This window comes from Chamaea fasciata, unplaced genomic scaffold, assembly GCF_029207755.1.
Source record: "Chamaea fasciata isolate MVZ Bird 193981 ecotype frontalis unplaced genomic scaffold, bChaFas1.0.hap1 SCAF_1, whole genome shotgun sequence".
In the NCBI taxonomy this organism is placed as follows: Eukaryota; Metazoa; Chordata; class Aves; order Passeriformes; family Sylviidae; genus Chamaea; species Chamaea fasciata.
This window is the reverse complement of record NW_027094086.1, coordinates 9,679,096-9,695,664: the sequence shown is the minus strand read 5'-3', so window position 1 is coordinate 9,695,664 and position 16,569 is coordinate 9,679,096. Positions and strand designations below refer to the sequence as shown.

At 38.3% G+C, this 16,569-nt stretch overlaps 1 protein-coding gene across 7 annotated transcripts in view; it reads right to left on the bottom strand.

Moving 5' to 3' along the window:
- CYRIB (CYFIP related Rac1 interactor B) overlaps positions 1–16,569 on the bottom strand; it is a 98,049-nt gene that overhangs the window by 32,796 nt on the left and 48,684 nt on the right. For all 7 annotated transcript variants that reach the window (XM_066175933.1, XM_066175944.1, XM_066175961.1 and 4 more), the window contains exon 2: positions 9,534–9,612. The gene's annotated coding sequence lies outside the window, so the exon portion shown is untranslated. The remainder of the gene's footprint in view (positions 1–9,533; positions 9,613–16,569) is intronic.

Sequence of the window (16,569 nt, the reverse complement as noted above, 5' to 3'; positions counted from 1 at the left end):
CATGTAAACTATACAAATTAATAGGTAGTGAAAATTGAATAATTCAGACCCAACATTTTTCAATTCCTTGTGATTCTAAGGTAGTCCAATATTTAATGTTACGTTACAGAGAAAAAAAAAGTTCTAGGCAGAAAAATTAACTTTACTCAATGGGTTACAGCTCAAGGAGCCAAATAGCAGAAAGATTAATGCATCCCATCCCAGGAATCTCATTTAGACACACAATCCCTTGCCTTGAACTGCAGCCTAACTTCACCACAGCAGAAATAGGCCAAAGCATATGCCAATATCTCAGGCCAACTACAACAGAAATTCAAAGAATTATCACAACAGTTGAAGAACCAAAATGGAAAACTGTCTAGAGCCATCAGAGACGAACAGTGAATCAACTAAACTGCAGCATAACAGAAACAAAACCAAGCACCATTCAGTTTGTCAGAGGAAAAGCTTGTAGCTGACAAGTCAAATGGCACCCAGATGAAAAAGATTCAGTAAATAAACTTGGCATCACTGTGAATAATGAAACTGGAGGAAAAAAAAATTGAAAACTGGCTAACCACTGAGTAAGCCCTGTGCTTTGGGCATCCACCTCATATTGAACTGATGCTGCTTAACTCAGCAATACGTGAGAACAGATTTCACATGAGAACAGCTAACCATTAACTTCCAGTATGAAACCACTGTCTTCTGCCCAACTCTGGCTGAACTAATTAAGAAGTCTCTACACTCAGGTATGGACTTGTCAGTGACTGTCAGTCATGATTTGCTACAAGAATGGTGATTTTTCAGGCTTTCCAACACTCAGGTTCTTCAGCCTATTAAAAACTGAAAACACTGGGTGGTAAGCAATAATTAACAACCTTGCACCAAGAATCTAAATTACTTTCTGTGTACTCAACTGGTATCTCAGCTCATCAGGGAACTTCAGAAAGCATTAACTTCACAAAGCTTACAACACTTAGCAGCAAAAGCTTGCATGGGATTAATTAACTCTATGTAAAATACTGGGCATCCAGACTAAAGTTGCTTTCAAAACACAATAGACTGCTACTTTGACAGAGCAAATGTTTAAATTCATAGTCTCCAGTTCAAGCTTGCACTAGGACTCCTCTTGGTAAGCCCTTGGATACAGAAGATAACACAATCTAGCTCAAAGACTACCTACCCTGGCAATTTTTAGATGCTCCTGCTCATTTGGTTCAGTTTCAGACTTGAAATAAAGTTTGTGGAAACAGCTCTAAAAAACTTCTTACCCTTAGAAACACACACTAAAACATAAAACCCAAACCCAGTCCAAAACAGAACCTGCAAGTCAAATACATCCCACATTTTGTGGGTAATAAAAAGAAAAAAAGTAAGAAATGTTTAATAATAAAATTTGATTTTTACTTCAGTAACAGTAACAGATGTCTAAGCTACAAAAAATAATTCATTGCTAAGATCAAGTTTCAAAGGGAGTTTCAGGGCATCTGCAGATGAACCCATAGTTCAATGTTAAATGGATATGAACTCTGGTGTTTAATATCAGTGATTGCAGACAAAGCTTCTTCTATAGCTGTTTGGCAATTGTATATGAGACTGAGATTAGCAAAGCAGGCTACCACTACTGCAATGACCTCAGTTCTTCATAAAGAGCAAATGTACTCATTGCTTGCTATTAAACCACTTTTTTGACTTCTGACTGTAAAGCTCCAGCTCAAATCTTTCTTCTACATTCATTTTCATTTATCTTGGTATGGCAAAATTGCATCTTAGAAGTCCAAGTGTTATATTAAATCTTTCCCTATCCTGTGTAATTTTTCAATGCTGCCACAGCACCTAATATTACTTGCTACACTCAAACCCATGTTTTAAATTTGTAATTTAATGATAGAAATGGACTGTGAATGTATCAGAGGGTCTAGTGTTCCATTACCGTTTTTCAAGCTAATTTAATTTTCCCTAATTATTATACTTCCACAGCATACATTATCTCTAAACTATTACTGTTGCATAGCAGCTTCACTTCATATGATCTTAAAGTCAAGGTTTCTTTTTTTTTCAATGTCTTTTGTAATTATGTATCACATTATATTGTTGTGGACTTGGCAAGTGGTGGGAAATGGTTGGACTTGATCTTGCACATCTGTTCCAACCCAAAAGATTCCTTGAAAGCTTTCAGAAAAGTTTAGATGCTGCAATTACAGACCAACAGGAGGGACACAAAGTTTTACACATACACCCCTTACAACAACTTATGGGAAAAAATGGGAAAAGTAAAAGATATTTGAGAAGCATATATGGCAGAAGAGGATACTCACACAAAACTAGTATTCAGCATGAAAATTTATATTTCATCCACTTACTCATATGTGTTCTGCAACAAACCATTACTTTGGCTTAGTGGAAACAGTAAAATAAACTATCATAATCTTCATTTTTGCATGTTAAAGCTCTGCACAGAAAATATCCTGCAAATTGAACATCAAGTACAAGTGATCTTTTAACCAAATCAAAAAGTTAATTTAAATATTGCCAAATAAACTTTTTCACTTATAGAAACAAGACGAGAAAAATAACTGTGTGGTAACCAGAAGACAAGTAAGGATTTTTTGTAAAACAGAGATGGGACTTCTTTAGTTGTTTAATTTAGAGTTGGGTTTTAGTTTGTGGTTGGTTGCTTTCTTTGGTAGTGGAGCAGGGGGTAGAGCTGTGGTACTTTAGTCCAAGCAACACAGCTATTTGTTTTACTACAAAAAAAAAAACAAAACAAAAAAAAAAAAAACCCAAAAAACCAACCAAACAAACAAAAAAAATATCCTGCAAGAATTATTAAAGCAAGTCCTGTGTCTAATAGTCAATTACTCAAACAAGTGAACTTTCTACTTTCGGTAACATCCTATCTCCTGTATTTCTTTTGGACTTTCATAAATCCAAATCCTGAAGTGATTTAGTACCAGACATAAAACACGAGCAGAATTTTTAGGAACTGTAGAGAATTCAGGCTTTCACTCCTCAAAGAAACTTCTAAAATATTCCTAAGGTAGGAAGAGATATGGGATATCATTCCTACACCTTTAAGTGATCTTGGCATTTGCTCTTCATTGCATGTTTAACTTCCCAATGACTACCTGGCATTGCTGTTTTGCCACAGTAGATGCTTCCTGTGCTGTTACGCTGTTAACACCCAGCTGTGAAGTGCTCCTGAATACCACCCGAGTGATTCAACAGCTTATTTAAGATATACAGATGATATAATTTATTAGGAATATGACAGAGCGTAATGGAGAGTCCTGGCTCAATATCATCAAAACAGAAATGAAACCATGCCCTGTCCCAGGAAGTCTGCAGCAGTGTTCATCCACTTGCACAATACAAACAGTAAGACAAGGAAAGGTCAGCAGGGCTTTCCATTCACATTATTAGTGGTGTAGGAGCAGCTCTGAGCAATGCCAAGACTCACAGGCCTATTCCCTAATGCTTGAACAGAGGAGTCATTCCTTATAATCTAGATTCCTACTCAGGGTAAAAAAAAAAAAAATCCAAAACCACTTTCCTCAGGACTGTATTAGGTCATATGAACAGCGAGGAACTTTTACCACAAAAACCCCCCAAAAAACCCAACAACAACAAAAACCAAAAACAACAAATAAACCCACCAGCCACAGAAGAGTTACCGTCACTTACCACCTAAAAGATCTTTTTACTGGTTTTAGTGAGTTCTAACCATCAACTGCATCAAAAATTGAGAGCAGAAGCCCTAGTTACCTGTCTGATAGGTAAAATTCTAAGATGAACTTAGACCTAAGCTGATTATGCTACAGCTACCGAAGTATCCCATACACCATCTCTGCTGCTCAGAGACAATGGATGTGTTTATTTCAGATTGTTAACAACACAGTTTCGATTTTTAAAAGCCTGAAAAGCCCTTCCTATGGACACCAGCAGCAGTAAGTTTGGCACAGGCTCAGGGCTGAGCAGTTTCTAGATGACAGTCAAGCATTCATTCCAACTCCTTCTCCCCAGGGTCCCCAGTGCTGCCGCACTATGGAAATCTCAGCAGAGGCATCTCCTTCCAGTTTTAACTCATCCACGAAGGGAGGCAGGACTTTCCAAAGGGTGACTCCATGAGAGCCTTGGGACAAGCAGCAATTTCTGTCGAGGAGGATAGAGAAGCTCTGCTCCCACCAGAGGAACTATCATGGGGCACTGAGACTCTTGAAAGTGCCTCCAGCTTGTCCAGGAACTCTGTGAGTTCAACCTACACAAAGATTTGCAATAATTGTTGCAGCTACAGTTAAAAAAAGAAGAGGGCAGGGTATGAAGAAGCTTTTCTGATCAGCTACACATTGCAGTAGTACAGTTTTGAAATTATTCTCGTAAAACCATGGGTGATCAGAATATTAAAAGCAATTGTATCAATCATTAGCTGTCCAGAAAGGAAGAATCTAACCATGCTATTTTAAGCTGGGATCTCAAATGTTTATTGGGCAGCATGTGAGATAGAAAAACACGTAAACATTATAGAACACAGGGTAACAAACATGAGAGAGATAACATGGGAATGTCCAGGTTCAGCTCCTAGGGACTGTTGTGTATACTCAACAACTTTGTCCAACAGGCAGAAAAATAAACCAAAAAAACAAGAGCCATACAACAAGGTCTTAATTCCTGCATTGCAATGTAACGACACTGAGTCTCAACAGCTGCACACTATTTTATTTCAATAGTTTCTCAAATTAATTCCATGATCAGCTAAAAGGAGGCAAGCTGCATCAAAGGAAGTTCAGATAGGACATTAAGGAAATCTTCTGCACTGAGGGCGTGTCTGGTCACCAGAACAGACTCCCCGGGGAAGTGGTCACGGCACCAAGCCTGACAGAGCTCAAGGAGCATCTGCACAATGCTCTTAAGTCACACCATTCAGTGGTAGGGAGTCCTGCAAGGAGCAGAGAGCTGAACTTGATGTTCTGTGTGGGCCCTTTCCAACCTGAGACATTCTATGATTCTAAATAATAAAACTGCAGTTACGTAGTCAAGCAGTAAACTGAACATTAACAAGAACTAAAGGACCATATGTCTATAGTTCAAGTGCCTACAGAGTAAAAAAAACCAACAACCCTCCCTCCAAAAACCCAGAATTATCCTTTAACAAGTATTTAAGGGTTCTTCTCTAAGACAGGAAGTGAAATAAGCAACAACTGACATTAGCCTAACAGAAGAGAACACATTAAACTTAATATGACTGTCCAGTCACCTGTCTCAACAAGCACAGCTTTTCAGGTCAAATGTCTTTCTGATGAGAAAAGTTTACATATTTCGCTGCCCTGTTTAAAAGTGACTTTTCAAAATGTCAAAACAACCCTTAAATTAATGCCTTTGATTTGAAGGCTCATTGGACAAACAGAATTAAACAGTTCATGTTGTCCTGAGCAACTATTTACAGGTAAAGAAAAATAGCAGCTTTACCTTCATAAACAAATCAGCATGGCTGAAGTCTCAAGAGCACAGTTTACTATATAAGCTTTTAAAGCAAATTCAAAACTCACTTATTTTTAAACTACCCTATTAACTGTTGCAGTAGGACTACTACAAGTAAAGGAAGGATATTTTGGAAGAGCTTGACACTGAATTCCACTTGATTACAGTGAAAAATTCTTGTCACTGATCATTTGCAGATGACTACGTTCTTCATTTGAGGTTTAACTTATTTTACATCTACTGTGGAAAAAAAAATCACATTACGTTTCCTCAGCATAGGCACATTATTTACATTGAAAATACACGCTATTAAACTTTTAAAAACACAGCATTGCATAAAAGCTTCTAACATCTCAATCTATTCCTGTGCTATTGCAGTGAGGCACATTAAACAAGTCCCAAGATAAAATACAGCAAATAAATACAAGACAGCTCAGTTCAGCCTAAAACAAGTCAGCTATTCCTCTTTTTTGCCTTAGACACCACCATTAATGCAAAATAAATGCATGCTGGCAGAGTATCAGCATCATGATCAGAATTTCTACCACATCACATTGAGTGTCAAAATCACAACAAGTACTTAACCTCAATGTACTAAGAGCCATTTACACAAACCCACTTTCACATGGATGAGAAATCAATTCAAGAGGCTCTGCTGAATTTACAAACTTAAAACAACATATTTAGAGCAACAATAGCAAAAGAGATTGTTTTTAACTTGTGGCACAAATGGGAAGTACAGGTGGTTTCAGTTGTCAGAAAGACAATTTTTCTTCACATATTTACATTCTATAACATCACTGTGGCAGATTATTCTTTTAGCCCTGATGTTCCCACATTACCCTGCTGTTGGTATCCGGTGGGCTTTGCATTGAAAGCTTTTAGAAGTACTTGAAATGTCACCACTTTCTATGTTGGTTACATAGGTTTCCTCAAACAAACAAACAAATCAACCCTCCTGAAAGCTGCCATTAAAAGCTACACATTTATAAAAACTATTTCCTTGTTTAATAGAGGAAACATTTAGCACTGAGCAAAACAAAACAGAACCTAGCTTTATATTTCTTGCAGCATGTTTGACTTTATATAAACTTCCCCACCAGTCAAAACCAAACAGAATTCTGTAAACACATGGAATAGGGCCTTACTCAAATGCAGTATCTCTTCTGCATGAGATCCCTCACTTCAAACCTTTTTCAGGCACACAGATATGGGGACAACAAATAATCCTGCTCTTTTTAAATTTAACACATATTAAGGGCTTTGGGAAAATGGATTAAGGGAAAAGATTAACATTATTACTGAAGAAGTGTAAAGATTCTTCACAAGAGGAAGCAAAACATTTAAAGATGTGTCAGCCAGACAAATGTTACTTTCATAAGAGCTATACAAGCCACAACAAAGAGCTCTCAAAATTAATAAGAAAATGGCAGGCATGCATTTACTTCCATTTTGTATACATAATACTGAAGGTGTTTTCACATTTATTAAAATTAGCATAAATACAAAACCTGTTAATCGACCCACAGTGCAATATCAGTACTGGAACAGAGACTTCACAACATGTTAATCAGTTTGCTCAAAACATCTCCCCACCATCATTACAGGGAAACAATTTAAGTTGCACTGAAAGATTTTTAAATTTTCAAGCATGCAGACAAGTTCAAGCTGCATCTAAGAGATAACAATAAAATGAGAGTGAATAATTATCAGAAATTATACATGAAGGCAGAAGACAATTATCAAGATCTTTTCTGAACAACTGATTACCTGGAAAAATAATCCTACAGAAGTTAAGTTGGCGTAATGAAAAAGAACAGCTAATACAAGAAAAATAGGGTAAACACTGAAATGTTACTCATCCTTCAGCATCTGTGATAATGGACAGTTGAAACATCATAAGAAAAGAAACATCACCTGGATAAAATGGGCATGCACATCTTCTACAAACATTTGGGTTAGTCTGCACCACACCAAGGGCCAGCTGGGTTAAAACTTTTATCTTGGCACCAGTCATGCAAGACACAGACCCAGACACGCTCTGCCCCAAGGGATGCAGCACCCGCCTGTCGCATTCCCTTTTCAGCACAGCCCCAAAGCTGGGGGCCTGAGCTGAGAACTTGGGCCAGGTCTAAAATGCAGTAGAGCTCAGCAGGCTCTCAGCTCCTGTCTTCCCAAATCAAAGTTACTGCTGGAAACAGTGAAACCAAGTTTGTGCAGCACTACCCCAAGCTAGAAAAGGACTTACTGATCCTAAAGGAAATACTGAATTAAGACAAATACTTTACCACAGCTGCAGACAAAGAACTACTTCACAGAACTACCCAGTTTCACTCAGCATGGCCATCCTGTTAAACTTCTCTCTTCAAGAGAGATGGGGAGATGATGGGCTGGAAGAGGAAGCCAAAGTAGGGAAAAAGACAGAAGACTTCAATTCTAGATAAATGAGCTTTTCAGTCTTCTGTAGAGGGCAAGCTATGCATCCAAATTTAGAGACAGACACATATTACTTATTCATATCATATACAATCAGAATAATCCAAAGTGTTACCCTAAAAGTTACTATCAGGTAATTATAGCGTGGTTCCAAACTTATGTTGGCAATACAGCACTTTAGTACCTCAAATGGTGGCACACCACATACCAGAGGCTTTTTCTCCTGTAAGCTGAAGGTCATACACTTTCAAACCCAGTATTTAGGAATGAGTCTCATATGTATTTTAGCTTCAGGAACTGCAATTTTACAGGCAACAAAACTCTTGAAATTATTGCTCAGAAATAGCTGTAGTATGCAAGTCATCTTTATATAAAAAAAAAGACTAAAGAAGTAAAACTTTGTTTTTACTATGTCATTCTGACAGATGCACATTGCTGACTACTATAAGCTTTCAAAACTTTCCTATCATTAATCTAGGTTTGGCAGAGTAACCAAGCATTTTAATATTCTCTGCAACAGCTACACCAAAGAACTTTATAAAGTTATCCTTGACTGCTTGTAAAATTTAGCCAAATTAACTGGTGAATGAAGATTAAGTGAATAAAGCATCTGTAAATGGTTAAGTCATGAAAACTTAATGTTTTCTTACTGGCTAGGATGTGTTTCTTTCCATGTTCATCCTTGAACCCAGCCACATCACCCCATTTGGGCCAAGAACCCTCTCTTGACACAAGTTTAATGAACCCTGCAGCTCAAGTGGCAGCAGTAAACAGCAAGGTAAGATCCAAGCTTTATAGGAGGTGTATAGTAAGGTATAATTACAGAGGAAAACTGCTACTTCATCTACAACATTAAGTATTTGAGAAATGAGCTGTAACTCTGGTACCCACTATCAATGTGCATATGATTTACCTACGTCACGACATTCAAATGTCCTAAATTCTCAGGTTTCCTTGTGATTGCTGTGTAATACTGCAGTTCAACATCTTAACTTATGGGCTGGAAAACTGCTATTAAGTGGTCATAGCTCTTAACTGATGATCTTATTATTGTTCTCTACCTAAAAGCAGCCTGTACATGATTTGGTGTGTCTGGGAATCACAAGATATCCTTAGTTTTATTGTCATATATTATTCTCAGTGAAAATTAGGCCTCAACAAACATCCACTGAATAATTACAAGCACATTAATGGCATCTTCCAAAGCATCTGGACTTCTGTTAAGGCTTCCCTTTTTCTCTCTCCAGACTCTGAAGCACTATATTTGAAGTTTCACTGTTTGCACTATCACACTTCAAATAATATTTATATAGGACACAGCACAGGCACATTGTATTTGTCTCAGCTAAAAAGGCAAACAGACTATGTCTAACATGTCATTACAGAGGAAAAAAAAGTCTTTTTTTTTCTATTGAGAGAGCAGGAATTCAATCAATTTGTATTCCAATTTAAATACCCACATGTTATCCACTGCTACTGAGTCTTTTGTCTGGAGAGCTACACACAGTTAGAAAAAAAATACTGCATGAACTACTTCTTGCTTTCAACAGATCAAAATACTTTGTACTCCTTGGACTAAAATATTATGGAAAACAAAGAAATATTCTACAAGCAAAGAAACCCAAGCAAGTGTTTACCAGTTAGTAGTATCTTCTTGCAGTCTTAACAGAGAACTCCCTTCTTCAGATTATTGATGCAGCAACTTGTCCTCACAATCTGAAAAAACAGACGAACACCATTAAACATAAACAATACACAGTATTTCAATCACATAAACCAGTGCCAGGGGTAAATCAAAGTTAATCCTGCAGTGCCATGGAACCTACATAATCCCTTAGGAATGCAAATGAAACATGCCAATTTCAAAAACACTTGGTGATTTTATGGAAGTGACATTACAAGCAAGCAGAGGAGCATCCTTACAAACTCTTCTGTGAGTCAGTAAGGCTATTAGCTAGCCATGATCACAAGCATCAGAAATAGAGCACTGCATCTCAGCATTACCGAGTTAAGTTACATATAGTTACAGCACAAAAAATAGAGCATTACATCTCTACATTACGGAGCCGAGTTACACATAATTGCAGCAGAAAAAAGTAGGTCTCAGTTCAAGCTTTATTTACAGTGTCACATACTGCACGCAGGGAAAAATACTTCATTGCTACGGTTTTCATCAGTTAGAGAAAAATGCCACCAATCAAAGTTTCTACCTATCTGAACTTCTCCAGGATTACTAGGATTTTCCGCTTCAAAACTAAGTTTCTGGTTTAGAAAAATCAGTATTTGTACGGTCAGACAAAACAGCATTTCCTAAGGAAATGCAGCACTGAGATTCCATTGCAAGCACTTGGAGGGTATTTCAGCTCATTTAGAGTAGATTTATATAGCAAGCAGCCTACCTTTTTTTAGTACAGTAACTGGATGATGAACTGCCCAGAACTGGTACCTTCCTGTTGTGATGAAAGGTTCTTAAGTCTTTTCCCTTTGGCGTTTTGTAGGCTTTCCTCTTTCAAGGATTTCAGCTAATTTAAATACTTGAGTGTATCTTAACCTGTCTCCTGTAAAATCACTGCTGCTCCTGCTCCAGGTGTTCCCGGTACCAGAATCCTTCTTTTTAGTATCTTACATCTCCAAGTTTCTTTTTAAGAGTGATCTTCCCATTTTGTCCTCCAATTCTTTCTGCTTCTTAAAGCAAAGTCAAGCATATTCTGCAACGCATCTGTTTTTAGCATGAACTTGGTTTAGAAATACAAAATCCCTGTCATGTCTTTTCAAATTCAGCTGAAGAGGCATGAAATATTCAGTGTTAATTTGTATTTAATCAGCTATCAGCAGTTCCTCTTACATCAGGTAATCCTGATTAACGAGCATTTAACAAAAATATGTTGCTTTGCAGTTAAATTTCTAATCACAAACACCACAGCATTGCTCATTTGCCCCAGCCTGGGAAGAGCAAGCGTTATAAAGTATCAAGGCTGGGCAGTGATTTTAGTCACAGTGAAAACTGCCATCAAAAGATGCCACCCATTGCCTCCTGCCCTCTCCACAAAGGAAAAACCTGCAACCTGAAGAGCACAGCTAGGAGAAAAGAAGACAAGGACTCTGATATACTATGCAAAATATAATGGCCAAATAAAACCAAGGGATTCTATTCACAGCTACATCGAAGCAACTAATTGCAACAGACGGCTGAAAAGCAAAACCGAAAAAAGAATAATATTAACTAACGATAACTTTTGCCAATTTGTGTCAAGGCAGCACCTAAGATAGGCAACTGCCTGTCAAGTTAATGTGTTGGTGATTTTTTATCTGCAAATGCTGTAAGAAGCACTATTTCTTTTTCTTGCAGAAGGGGAAATCTAAAAAAACACCCAAAACATGTTCACTCCACTAATGCATAGGCTTTGTTTTAACAATTGTTCCACCACCCTATTCGGTCCCTTTCATTCATGGATCTCTTTCCAGACATTTTATAGGTTAACAACTGTCTTATAAACTGAATGGAAGCCATAAGATCCTTTCATTCATGCTGCTTGGCAAGAGCTGAGCAGAGCAGTTCTATCACTGCCTACAGTCCATAACAGGATTGAAAGTCCTGCTGCCTGAGTGACCATTTTAGAAACTCAACAAGTTCCTTCAAATACACTCAATCTAAACCACTTCCTTCCACCGTGCTACACCACAATGCAAAAAGTTTCTTATTCAGTACCAAAACCGGATTTTTTTTCAAGCATGATTGATCATTTCATTAAACAGAAAAATTGTTATATTTCTGCTGTTTTACTGACAGGACACATAGCATCATGTTGCCAAATTCGAATGGCTTAATCTCCTTGTAACTACTAAAATCATAAGCAGGATTTTGGTTTACTGAAAAGAACACCTAACCCCACTGGAGACCGCTCTGCTCTCTCCAGTCCTGCACTGCTCCCACTCGTGGCTGCTCAGCATTTCCTGTGCTGTAGCTCCTCCTCCCTAAGAACCCATTCAGGCAGACTGGCTTCAGGTGAGAAAGGGAAGCAAGTGCCAGCAGCAATAGATGTGGAGTAATCCTGGATGGGAGAATTCCACCTGGCAGAACTGCCATATGTTATAGTGGATTGAAGAGATGATGGAAACATCCAGAAAAACAGTGGCTGCATATCATCTGCCAGCACAGGGCAAAGAATTAAGCCTGGTGTGATAGGAGGAACTGGAGAGAAAGGAGGCTGATGCACAGGAGTACTGGGCAGCACTGCACACAGAAAGGACAAGGATGCTGAAGTGGGAACACACACAGAAAAAGCTGCAGAGAGCATGGCCCCTTTGGAAGATCTCTACAGCTTTCAAGGCAACAATTCCGTAAATATGATCTAAATTAATCTGGCTCAGTCCATAAAACCTGTCAAGAGATATTTTTTTTTTCTTTTTAACTAACAGACCTCTAAATTGTAACCTACGGTACAAACAGCATAGCTGAGAAAAACCAAGTTAGCTGCCATCTCAGTTTACAGACAAGATTTGTTCACAAACTGATTTTCTTTACTTCAATAGACCTTTGTGGAGTAAATTAACACTGTTTCTTTGACAGGCTAATGAGAATAGCAGGTGAACAACAAAAGAGTAAGCTCATTCCCAGGAGATATCCTTGCCTGCCCTCCACACACTGTGTTGGCATATCTTTGTAGGATGATGAATTCAAAAGAGGGAAGCAGACAATAAACCTACTTGTTCCTGCTAAATTAGGGAGACTTCACCTCTTGATGTAAGCGACCATCCCTTACTTCATTAGTTTTGTCACTTAAGGGGAAGGTGGAATTAGTACAGCACCTAATTAAATCTTGTTCTCCATACAAAATTCATGCTCAAGAAAACCAGTAACCATAAAGATGCAAAAAACCTGTGAATCGCAGTGTTTGCTTTTCCCTGGTGTACATGCTTCAACAGGCAGAGGCACATCCAGTGCTTCTCAAGCCTCCATGTTTCACACTCACTTGAGCTACAAGGAAGAAAACTTCTGAGAAATTTATTAATGGCTATGTCCTCAGGAGAAAAAGGTAAAGGCACTAACACAGGGCTTAGTCAGTTTTACTGAGGGATTCAGGGTACTCCATTCAAGACAGTTCGCTGAAATACTGAGGCAAGGCAGGCAGTTACTGTCAGATACAGCAGTGTCCATATAGGGCTTCAAGTAAAATAATTTTCCCGACTTTGCCACCATTAAAGCAAGGCTGACACAGCCCAGGAAAGGCCCATGTCAGAGCTGGCTGCGTGTCTTCACAAGCAGGTAACAGGAATGACTCAGGGCTGAGATGCAGGGGGGAACATGTGCAGAGGTCAGTCTGTCCTTAAATTCTGCCCAAACCCTCAACTGCTGACCCAATAGCCCACATTCCAGTTCTCTGCCTTGCTCCATCAGACAAGTGCATCCCAAGGACACTACTGAGGTGACCATCTAGGATGGCCTGAGACACCATCTCATTTGCTCTTTATTTGGTAACCTGCACAGCATCTTCAAAAGCCCAGACGAATGTAGATTTCACAACTTAACAAGCAGGCTATTTCAACTCAAAAGCTTTTTCTGAATACCATTTAGGAGTAACTCCACCCAGCCTGTATACCTAACACTGTTGTACAGATATGAATCACATTTAAAAATCACATTACACACATCATCTTTGCCTGTGCTTGATTTTGCTTAGTCCAAAACACAGAATGCACAGGACAGACAGTAATGTGGATTTAAGGTGATGTATCCTCCCTAACACAGATCACAACAGACTGCTAGACACAACTGCCCATCATAAGGCATATCTAAAATGCAAAGTATACAAAATGAGCTGAAGAAAAAATAAGCCATAAAGATCCATAAAGATAACTAAATGTCAGAAGGCTTATCATAGCTTACAAACAATTCTGGTGTCAGAGGTAAGACAGCACACACATTGAGCAGTCAAAATAACCCCTGCAGAGCTTCTGGCAGGCTACACTTTATAGTAAATAGCTATGCAAAAAACAGGCAGAAAGCAACACAACCGATGTCTTACAAAAACAGGAAAACGTACATATACTGGAATTCACTACTAGGTCCACAGCAAGACAACTTGAGAATTTTATACCCTGCTAAAAGGATATGGACTACTTTTTATCCCTTATTAACATAGTTCACCAAAACTTTAATTTTCAGTTGAAAGAGGAAATTCTCCTGTGATTTGAGGAATTGGTAGTCTGAGAACTATTCAAAATTCCCCAGTTATTCACTTCTGCACAGCTAAGAAAGTAAGTTGTCATTCCTTTATTTCCAGGACAGAAATTAAACCAAGAGTTTAAGATCAAATAATTACACTAAAACTCAACAGTTTGAGCTTCAGCTGTACATCATGCAGTTAATAACACTGCTGGAAAGACTCATTCCAAGGTTAAAACTATTCGCCTCCAGAAGACTGCAGCTCTGCTTCCATGTAACACCAGAGCACTCTAGTGACACCCCGACCATTTTCAACACCAAAGTATTCCTTTTTTTTTTCCATTCATTAGAACAGCATGAGTTACAGGACTTAAGCATGCTAGTCCTTACAGGTTTGAGCTGCGAAACCCCTAAATATGGTTTAAAATGTACCTCTAGTATTTATTCATGTACTAAAAGCTAATTTTGTGAGTAAATTAGGATCATCCAGTTAGCTAAGAGTTGCAAAGACAGAGATGGAAGACACACATAACCTTCCCTTGTCTCATGGCAAACATTTGGCAGAGGTTTAAAGTATTATCAGCCCAACACAATGTATTCTCTGAAGAGTAATTTACTGAACAGAACACTGACCAGCTTTTCCTCCGATAATTACTCCAAAGTCATAGAAAGGATTTCCAGTTGTGAACAATTTCCCCTGTCAGTGCCGCATTGCAACTTTCAAACACTGGACTTGCTATCTCAAGTTCAGTACTGTGGCACAGTTTAGCAACTTCGCTTAATGATACAGGTTTTCAAAATAATTTTAAGTATTATAGAAGGACTGAATTTTAGTAGATGATTATCCTTATCCCTTTCTGGTTTATTATTTATTAACTACAATTGGAAATGTAATTAATGCTCCAATTCCAGTAGACTTTCCTTACATTGCAGAAGTTCTGACTCCTACCAGACTATTACTGATCTTCAAGCCCTAATTCACCCAGTTTCTTGGAGCTCAGGAACCTGTATCTGCATTTAACACAAAGGCAGCAATAAGAAAGTAGTTTTTGTGTAAAAAAACTAACTAAACTGAAACTGCTAAATACTTATTCCATTTAGCCATACAATAAGCATATTCCTCCATTTCAAAGATGAATGTGGAAGCAGTAAATATGTCAATCATTTGAATACCCTTATATTAGACTGGCTTAAAGTTTAACTGTGAGCAGAGAAGAATGTATTTGATGCCAGACTTGAAATAACAGGGTGAGTATTTTCTCCAGTTCCCTTTTGAAACAGAACTACTCTTCTGGGAGTGACTCAAGTCCTTAGTGTGACTCAACTCAGAGATGAAGAGGCAGGACACAGATGACATGTTCTCCAGATTAGTTATGGAGCAGGTTTCCATAGCAGGGTGAAAAGGGCATGAACGCACAGACAGGCTGAGAAAGGACTAATCTTTTCCTATTTCTAATGAGAGGATGTTCTAGATAAATACCAAGGAGAAGGACAATTAAGTTCAGATCAGGTAACTTATAGAAACCTGGTCAGAAGTGCAGAGTCCTTGCAGAATGTCTGATAATTCTTATAATGAATGTCAAGATCAGTTCTTTTGTCTTAAAACATTTTTGCTATACAGAGGAACAGGCATAAAGCATAACCAGGAATATTTCTTCACTCTCAAGTACAGATGCCACAAAAATTTTACCTCAGATCTCAGTGTATCTTTTCTCCCAGGATACACAACACCCAACCAAGGCACTGAGTTACATCACAGAAACCAGGAATTAACCCATGGACTGATCGTGGGATCCGTCCTGTTTCTTCCACTATCTATAGAGGCATCATAAAAGAAGATCCTCATGCGACCAGAACCAGTGGACCAGTTCTGCTTTCTAAGAGTTTTAACTCTTATAGTTATGAGCAGACTACACAAACTCTTCAATAAGTTAAGACTTGTAATTATAGGATAGAAGCTGCATATCCTAACTGCAAGATCAGTTTAAGATATCCCTTGGACAGAGATCTATCTGAAGCAAAGACTAAACACAAAAGACTTTCCTTTCCCACTGCATAAAAATTCCTTCTCACCAGGCCCTGTTGTGCTTAGTCTTTCCTGAACACACACCTGAAGCCCCTATCTATAACATGTCCCAGCTTCAGTATCCTTCATATTTTTACTTATAAAGTGCCTCAGCTTCAGCTGGGAGGGAGGCATGAACCTGGCTCTCAGGTAGACAATCAATTCAAGACTCATTAAATAGACGGTAGAGTCAGGTGTCCCTTATACAACCCATCATTATGCCAACAAGTCTATAATTTAAAAATTCTGAAGGAGAAAGACAGCCTAGGAAAGATGCTACGAAGCCCTTGCTCTGGGTAGTTGGTAAATATATCCTTTTTTCCCCATTTTCTAATCAGCTGGATTTCGACAAGCTTGTTATCTAGTCCACCGAGATGCAGGCATTAGTTCCAGCTCCTAGTGATGTTTACAGTACCTAACATTATCTGATGAGTAAATAGTT